Consider the following 8,130-nt stretch of genomic DNA (forward strand, 5'->3'; position numbering starts at 1 on the left):
CTCCTGCCCCCAATCCCTCCCAGCATCAGAGTCTTTTCCAATGAGTTAACACTTCGCATCAGGTGGCCAAAGTACTGGAGCTTCAGCTTTAGCATCATTCCTTCCAAAGAAATCCCAGGGCTGATCTCCTTCAGAATGGACTGGTTGGATCTCCTTGTAGTCCAAGGGACTCTCAAGAGTCTTCTCCAACACCACCGTTCAGAAGCATCAATTCTTCGGTGCTCAGCCTTCACAGTCCAACTCTCACATCCATACATGACCACAGGAAAAACCATAGGGATCTATATAGCACTGTATTAACTAACCCTTACCTTCTATTAGCTCCCTCCCATAATTTACCGCCCAACAATCTACTGCCCTAGAAACTCAAAGTCCTTTTCTTTTGTCCTTTCTGTAAAAATGCATGTTCTCTTGTTAACATGATGTATGAGCCCAAGTTCTCACCACCCCTTTGAGTTACTCATCACAGCATGCTTCTTTGCACATGTGCAGTTCACATGTTAATAAACTTCTTTTTTTCTGTTAATCTGTCATTTGCTGATCTAATTTATAGGTTCCCAGCCAACAAGCCTAACTGGGAGAGGGAAAAATGTTAAGTTTTCCCTCCTCTACAAATATCCGTTAAAACTTAAAGTCAATATTGTACTTGGTCTAATAGTTCTTCTTTTAGAAATATTTCACATAAGTATTTGTATACATATGCAAACTTATATTGACAGGGGCATGTATTGCAGCATTGTTTATAAGAGAAAAATATCGGAAACAATCTAAATGTCCAGGAATAAGGCATAGTACAAATAAATAAATTTATTAAAGAAATTGTATTTATATGCCCAGAATGGAAAACTATAATTATTTAGACCAATTGATAAACCAATATGTACCAGCCTGCAAAGATTTCTGAGATATATGATTAAGTTTTTTAAAAAGCAAGTCATCAAATAATATATATTATATAATCTTATTGTATAAAACAATTTTATATAACCTAGTGTTGTTTAAAAGCAGTTAACGAAATTGTTGACAGTTCTTTCCAATGAGGAAGGAGGAGGACTGGGAATACATTATACATAAAAGGGGACTTGGGAATTTTTATCCAAAAATATGTACTTTTTACCTTTTATAACAAGCATATTTTTTTGTGTGTATTACTTGTTTAGTTAAAGCATAATATTTTAAAAGATAATATGACATCTTAGGCTTACAGTAATGGGAGATAGCCAAGGGGGGAAATACCCTAGAATTTAGCACAAAAGTACCCTGGAATCTAGCATAACAACAAGTCTATGGAGAAGGCTCTACTAAACTCTGGCTTGTATAAAAATACCGTGTGCACCTCTAATTCCTAATAGTTCATGTAATATAGGATTTAGGACACAGCTTTAAGAAATGCACACTCCATCTTAGTCCCCTCGCCTGGCAGGCCCTGTTCTTCTCAGTCCCAGCAGCAGAGTGGCTGCAGCTCTGAGGCGGCCTGAGCTCAGGGGCCAGGACAGCTCTCTAAGGAGCGGCTGGACCAGGAGAGGTCTAGGGTCCTGGAGGTGGCCCTCCCTCAGCTCCAGAGTCAGCCATGGAAACGACCTCCCAAGTACCAAAGGCACCCTGTGGGCCTCCTCAGACCATCCAAAGTCATTCCAGTCCCAGGATGTTAAAGAAAAGATTGTCCATAGCTTCAAGGTTAAGCTGAATCCATTCAGAAGGAAAGGAATGACTGTAGGATTGTGCCAAGGTCTGATCAAAGGTGAGGAAATGGGAGGAAGGAGGCATATTGCGCAAGAAGGTAACAGCCTCAATCCAGGGTCTCCTGTCTCTGCTGTTCTCCTCCTCCCCTCGCCAAAGGTCTCCCTTCCCTTGACTTAGCACCTCCGAAAAGTTAGACTCCCAGTACTCACCCTCATCCATCTCCCTCCTTCTGTCAGCCAAGGCCCTTCAGCTAATCAGCATTAAGACTCTAGACCAAATTGCCTCTCTAAGTGTTTAGTCATCTCACGAGAACCTTTCCCTCCATCCTGAGGCGGGTGGGGCTACAATTTCCTCCTCCTCCTCCTCCTGGTACTCCTCCTGTTCTCAAGTTTCCCGTTGCTCCGGGTGCATCTTAGCTTAAGGAAACGAGCTTCTGTCGAAAGCCTTTTTTAAAATTGCTGAGGGATTTGTTTCTGAGGTCTTCTTTTTAAGGTCTCCTTTTTAAGCTGAGAAGACTCCACATGGAAGGCAAGGCTTGGTCTGGATCTGCCATTTTCTGCCTTTGTCACTTCAAGGCTTGGGACCCAGTTCACTCTAAGTCAAGGAGAGAGATGAGGAAGGAAGGAGCTACCCTCTGGAAGGTTATTCACGAAGAGCCATAGGACCAGAGAACTTTGCGTCCTGTATCTTTAATGAGTATATTAAAATGGTGAATTATTGTGCTATTGGTTAAGAGTGAAGCTGACAAACTTTCCAAGGAGAAGGGGGAATGCCTATAATATAAGGCTAACTGGAAGAAAAAAGCAGGATAGAAACAATGCAGCTTATTCCAATGTTGTAAAAACTGTTATTTGTGCAGGTGGACCCATTTTTAAAAGACAGAAGTAAATACCATAAACTGCTCTTTTGTGAGAGCAAATTGTGAATGTGATTTCTTGATTTATACTTTTCTTATTTAAACAAATCCAGAGTGCGAGGTAGGGCTTCCCTGGTGGCTCAAATGGTAAAGAATCTGCCTGCAATGCAGGAGACCCAGGTTTGATCCTTGGTTTGAAAAGATCCCCTGAAAAGGGAATGGCTACCCACTCCAGTACTCTTGCCTGGAGAATTCCGTGGACAGAGGAGCCTGGCAGGCTACAGCCCAAGGGGTCGTAAAAAGTCAGATGCAAATGAGTGACTGATGCGCACACACAGTGCAAGGGTAAGATGTTTTAATAAGGGAGGAAAACAAATTTTTTTTTTTTTTTTGCTGCACCTCTCCGTATGTGGGAGCTTAGTTTCCTGGCCAGGGATTAAACCCATGTCCGCTGAAGTGCAAACACAGAATCTTAACCACTGGACCACCAGGGACATCCCAGGAAAAAAAAAAAAAAAGTTTTTTTTGTTAAGAAAAAGTGAGAAAAGTAGGAGGAGGACCATGGCTGGAGATCTGGGCCTGAGTATTCAACCAGACTGACAGTTTACAGAGAGAAGCAGAAGCATCCAGTCAACAGTCCTGGAGGAAGTATTTAGTTTGGTAAAATAATAGTGCTGCAGAGAAAACAGAAAGATATTTACATATTTACTGATCATTGTCCAAGGTATGTAAGAGGCGCCTAATTGCCTGGGTTAATCTGTGTGATTCATCACAAATTTCTGGGCTTATTATAACGAAAGCTTTCTGTCATATCCTTTGCCTTTTTAAAATGTGTTGAGTGTATTTAAGGAAATAGTCCTAGTTGGATACACTGAACTCGCTCGTGTTGGGGGGCGGTATACATTTTGGTAAATTTCTTTCTCGTTATTTTATCTGTGCTGAGGTGGTTTGTTTTTTTCCCATAGTTGCAGCCATCCTGTATTTTAAGATAGAACTTGTTTAAAGTGATAATATCCATATAAGACAGTTTGCCATTCTACTTGAAAATATGGCCTTAAACAATATAATGACTTTTGCCTTGTAAAATAAGCTTTTATACTTTTAAATTTTATTTGTTTATTATTTATTCAAACCCTTCAATTCTTATTTGGGGGCTTATATGGGAAAAGAAGTTCTCCTAAAATAACTATAATATGTTTATCCAGGTTAACCAAACAATTTCCATTTTGTCAATCCTGTTGGCCCCATTAAGACTGAGTGTCCCAATTTCCAGTACTATTTTCCTTCCCTCCTTCCTTCATTTTTATAAGAATTGATGACTGTGATGTCGATGGCATCATGTTAGTAGTTTTGAGGCACACAAAGGTAGTAAAAGCTGATCTTTAACCTCTTGTTTAATATGTTGGTGAAGATAAAACACACACAAATAGTCTCTGCAAAGGACCCAGCCCTGAGTAGCAGGGTCAGAACTATGGGGGTCTTTTAGGGAGGAGCTCAGGAAAGGCTTTGTGATATGTGAGCAGCCACTGGTCATGAAGGATGAAGAGCATTTGAGAAAAACAGAGAGACAGAGAGAGAGAGATGGTAGGAAAAAGAATTTCCAGGTCAAAGGCACAGCTTGAACAAAGGAGGAAAATGGGGAAAGCTAGGGCTTCTTCTGAAACTGGCATGGGAATTGTCTGCATTGACCAAAGAGAATAAAAGCAAAGGGTCAGAGGCTTGGAGTTTCAAAATTGTAAAAAATAAATAATTAAATAAATGCTGTTTTTCCTTCACTGCTTTAGAAATTAAGAGTTCTATAGATGCTGGTGATTAGTTTTAAAACTTTAACATCCCCCATCAAATTGAGCTCTTGATTACTCCCAGCTTTATTACACTAAACCTTGGTTCTTGACCAACTCCATAAACCTGTCAGCTTCTTCTTTCTTTTTTTTAATTGAGGTATCATTGATTTACAATGTTGTGTTAATTTCTGCTGTACAGCAAAGTGACTCTGCTATACATACATACATATACATTCTTTTTTCTATTCTTTTCCATTATGCTTTATCCCAGGATATTAAATGTAGTTCCCACACCAGCCTCTTATATGTGCTTGTCACCCGGCCTGGAATGTAGCTAGGTAACTATATTGGGCAACTAATTTTTAATTAGGTTATAATCAATTGATTACGTTATGATCAATGTTCAGTACAGTTTTTATGGCCCAGCAATACCACTCCTGTGAATATATCTGGACAAAACCAATTCAAAAAGATACATGCACCCCTGTGTTCATAGAAGCACTGTTCACAATAGCCGGAACATGGAAGCAACCTCAGTGTCCATCGACAGACGAATGGAGAAAGATATGATACATATATACAATGCAATACTGCTCAGTCATAAAAAAGAACAAACTAATGCCATCTGTAGAAACATGGATGCAACTAGAGATTGTTATACTAGGTGAAGTAAGTCAGAAGGAGAAAGACAATATCACATGATATCACTTAGATGTGGAATCTAAAACACGGCACAAATGAACTTATCTACAAAACAGAAACAGACTCAGAGAACAGACTTGTGGTTGCCAAGGAGGAGGGAGGAAGGAGAGGGATGGAGCAGGAGTTTGGGGTTGGCAAGTGCAAACTATTATGTATCGAGAATGGATAAACAATGAGGTCCTCTGTAGGGACCTAATGTAGCACAGGGAACTATGTGCAGTCTCCTGTGATAAACCATAATGGAAAAGAGTATTAAAAAGAATGTGTATAGGTGTACAACTGAGTCACTTTACTGAACAGCAGAGATTGGCACAACACTGTAAATCAGCTACACTTCAGTTAAAAAATATTCATGATGGTTTTGCAAATCATGTTCTTTGACTGTATTATATCCTGTTTATAGATTCCCCCACCCCACCCCCCGTTAAAGACTAATGCCCAACACAGTCAAGTTTTACATTTAGTTTCAAGGGGAAAAAAGCCCTTGAAACATAGAATCATTTCTGTGTTGATAATAGACTAACCTCTATTAGGGTTAATCCACTCGATTTGTCCTACAAGACAGCAAGCTCTGAGATCTTTAACTCTAAAATAAATACAGACACATTATAATCCTCTCGTGGCTCCACACCCTTAATATGTGTTTACTGGGTTCTCCACTTGAAGATCCTGCAGTCACTTCAGATTCAGTATCTTCAAAATTGAACTCGCTAGCCCCACCCATCCCCCAGAAATTCATATAATTTCTTACTCATCTTTGTAAATATTACAAAATTTCGTTAGTTGTCTAGAACCTTCTATTTGAAGGTCTTGTGACCAAATGGAGAGAACAGAGGTGTCTGAATTAGGGAACCTGGTTTAGGATACTGCTCTAGCGCTTCTGAGATTGTTTGGCTTTAATGAACCTTGATCAAGGAAGTACTGATGAGAGCTTCAGCCCTGTGTAAAATGGGGCTGAGAGTGGTGCTCAGTTCATGGAGTTCTTTTGAGAATCAAGTGGATAGTGTTTGTGGAAGTGTTAAAGTGCTCTCCAAACATTAGCCAGTTTCACTGATAACAGTAATATTTATGATCCTTCCGATTGTGCGATTCATGTTGCGTGAAAGACCGTGTGTCAAGATCTGTTGTTAAGATGCTCAAGGAGACATTCATGACCACAGAGAAACTGTCATAGCCAAGGCCAGCCCCTCAATCTCAGTCTTGTCAGTACTCCTGGCTAGATTATCCTCAGGGGAACTGAGGAAACCATGGATAAGTGAACTGACTGGATCATACCCTGACTTGTCACTGGTTTGCATCGCTCCCCACATTCTGCCGCCACTTTCACGCTGACCACGTCTCCATCTGTATCGCCCTCAGTTCTACCTCTGATTTCTGATTTTTTTTGGTGGTGTGCCCAGTTGCCAAACGGAAGTCTTTCTCCAAGTCATACCCTTCTCTGGTCACGCTTTCTACCCACTCTCTAGGTCTCGGCAAAAATGTCAGTCCCCACAGAAGCTTTTGCTGACTAGCTGCGGCCCCACATTTGCTCTCTTGGACCTCCTGGATTCTTCTTCACAGCACTGATCACACTCTGAATTCATCTCCCCCTAGACTTTTCTGTCTTTCTGTGTGTCATCCGGATGATCCTACCTGATCCAACTAAGCCCTCTACAAAATAGCATGTTCTATGCTATCTAAATTAAAACAAACACCAGTCCTTTCCCTATGAAATCAGCAGGAAGTCGAGAAATTCCTGGGATCCCCTCCCCAGAAGTCCTAGAGCATCCCCAGGGTTGCTTACTGTTTTCCAGAAATCCTCCTGCTCTCCTGACAGCTGGTGCCTGCTTGAAGACTAGGAACTCAGCCTCACTCTTTTCAAGGATAAGTTAGCTGGCTCTGCCAGGCTAGAGGTTCTTGACCAACTCCATAAACCTGGAGGATGGCAAAGGCCTTCAGTTATAAGGCAGGGAGGGTGGGGCAGGAGGGCTTAGTGAAATCAGCCACACCTACCCGGGATCACTTCCTGAACCCCTGCTGCTGAGTCTGGGTTTCTATCCAGACAGCCCCTTCCTGGTAATGAAGTTGCACCTGTCTTGTCCTCACTTGCCTATCTGATCTCAGTCTGGACCACCCCTGGCCATCAAACTTGTTTTAATAACAACTAAACATCCAAGGGGAGTTAGTCATAGTTGGTTCCAGGATCTTCTTTTGCCCTTCAAAAATGATGGAGGAATTTTGTCTAAACAGCTAGAACTGGGTTGGAGATTATGCCTAGCAGACCCATCATTTTTTCAGCCAAAAATATTTTTATTCCTTTATTATATGTTAATCCCATCAATTATGCTACAATCATATTTTGTAACATCTTCAGGCTGCACATCCTCCACTTCTTTCCATTCCCACCCCAAAGCAAACATTGTCAGATCAATTCCCTGCTTAAACTCTTCCCTATCTTCTTATTCCCCTTAGAGTAAGATCCAAAAGATATAAAGCAGTCTCCAAGGCCCTGCCTGTTCCAACTTCTGTTTTCCTTCTCCTCTCTCTCTCTCTGCCATAGCTATTGTTCTTGTCACAAATCTTTGCCAAGCATCTAAGTGCCAGGTGCTGGGGATACAACAGAGAACGAGACTGATGATGTTATTGCCCTCGTGGAACTTAGATTTTAATGGGGGAGGGACTACATTTAAATTTAGAGTCAATGAACAATGAAGTGAATGGATAAATAGACAAAATATACTCAGGTGGGGATAACTGAAGAAAAACAATAAACAAGGGGATGAAAGAATATTTGGAGGCAAGATGCTACTTTAGATACTGATCTGAAGCTAAGTGATGAAACAAACCTAGTTGACTGAAAATAGGGGCAGGAAACAGAAAGTTCAAAGGCCCTAGGGCTGGAAGCAGGGGTGCAGGGAGTATGGGGGTGGAAGAGGTGACGAACTGTTGGAGGAAAAGGGCAGCCAGTGTGACAGAGGTAAGAAAGGTGTGGGGAATCACTGGCCGGGGTCAGAGAAAAAGGAGGGGCCAGATCGCACTGTAAACTAAGCGTAGGAGTTTGGGATTCCCTCTGAGCTCCCCTGGCTCCTTGGGCACATCTGCTCAAAGCCTTCTCACATGCATTTT

The sequence above is a fragment of the Capricornis sumatraensis genome, chromosome 19 (genome assembly GCF_032405125.1).
Source record: "Capricornis sumatraensis isolate serow.1 chromosome 19, serow.2, whole genome shotgun sequence".
Classification (NCBI taxonomy): domain Eukaryota; kingdom Metazoa; phylum Chordata; class Mammalia; order Artiodactyla; family Bovidae; genus Capricornis; species Capricornis sumatraensis.